The sequence below is a fragment of the Lynx rufus genome, unplaced genomic scaffold (assembly GCF_022079265.1).
Source record: "Lynx rufus isolate CCGP_SWC_20201006 ecotype Redwood Valley unplaced genomic scaffold, mLynRuf1.p SCAF_10, whole genome shotgun sequence".
NCBI lineage: Eukaryota > Metazoa > Chordata > Mammalia > Carnivora > Felidae > Lynx > Lynx rufus.
In genome coordinates, this window is record NW_025814824.1 from 64,561,120 (window position 1) to 64,562,767 (window position 1,648).

The window sequence follows — 1,648 nt, forward strand, 5'->3', positions numbered from 1 at the left end:
AAGTCAGCCTTTGTTCCCCAAGAAATACTGCCAGGCAGTACAGCATTTCTCAGTAAACTATTTAAACACGTAAGTTGAGAATTAGCTTTTTAATGAACCTCTTCCCCGTCCTCATTTGGAGGTACCTATTATATGCTTAATCACATTCACCTCTCTTAATGATTCAAAATTATTATTGCCTAATTATAATAGGATTTTAAGTGAATCTTTTTGTATAATTCACTTCTTTTATTTGTAATACTGAGTAGCTATTTAATTTATTTGATTCAATAAACACTTATTTTTCCACATATGGCAAAATATTCTGTCACTTGGAGGTAAAGTTTTATATTATTGTTCCTCCCCTCAGATAGCTAAAAATGCAATGTTGTTGATATCTATATAGATATACAGACATAGATAGTAAAGTGTAGTGAAGAGCTTCAGTGTGGGAAAGACCTAATCTGAGGTCAGTTTATCATAGGTAAAGTAACAGATTTTACAATTGCTTGTGCCATGATACTGGATAAGCCTTTTCTGAGGCTTTGCTTTCTTGTCTGTAAAAATGAAGGTTATCGTACATATTTTTTCAGTTAGGATTAAATTAGATGGCAAATGTCTGGCACTTGGTTGGCCTTTGACTAATTTTGGTTCACTTCTCTCCTTTGAACCTACTAGAAGCATGGAACAATGATTCTAAGGAGGAGATGTTAATACAAATGCAGAAACAAAATTTTAAGATAATATAGTTTTATAGAAATAGGCGAATGAATGCAGAGGCAAGGGTTTTGAAAATACAGGCCGGTCTTCTCAATCTGAACATAATGTTTGTGGAATGCTGAAGTAATAAATAAAGGCGTCTAGTTTTGTGAAAAGGGATGTGGAAAGGGTTAATGGAAAAGAAAAAGTATGATAAAATATCACGTTATTGTGATATAATAATTAATGGAGCATAGTAGCATTGAAATAAATGTTTGCTTAAACTGATGTTGAATGACTTTTGACATATATATTTTCATCCTAGTTTTGTGTCTATTATTAATGAGAATGCAGCAGGTTGCTATTACTTGTAAAATACTTTAAAGTTATTGTAATAAGGTAGGTGACTTATTGAAAATCAGTTAAATGCCATTTAAAAAAGTCTATAAATTGCTACATAGGTCACTCTATTTCCCCCGAGTGGTTGATTTAATTTCAAATGCAAAACAGAAACTGGGTAATAAAAACACACACTAATACACACACACACGTACATGCAGGCACACACCATGTAGCAATGTCCTTTAAAGAAAAAAAATACTTACCACACTGCTACTATTATCTTCTTGTCCTTTTCTGCCACTTTTTAAAATTTAAATCTTTAGCCCAAATAAGTATATGCCTTCAAGTGTGACAGTCATGCTAGAAGCGAAGGACACCTATTATTTTCCCCAACTGATTCCTGGAGTAATTAAGAGGATTGTGGTTAGAAAATAGGGGAGCATATGAGAGTCACAAATTCAGACAAAAGAACAGAGTACAAGTTCAATGAAATTTCCAGTTTGGAAATCTCCAGTTACCTACCATTCAAGAAATGATTTATCTCTAAACAAGCTGCTTTTTTTCTCGATTCTTATTTTCTTGCAGTAATGATCTAAAAAGCATTAAAAACTAACATAAAAAGTGAACA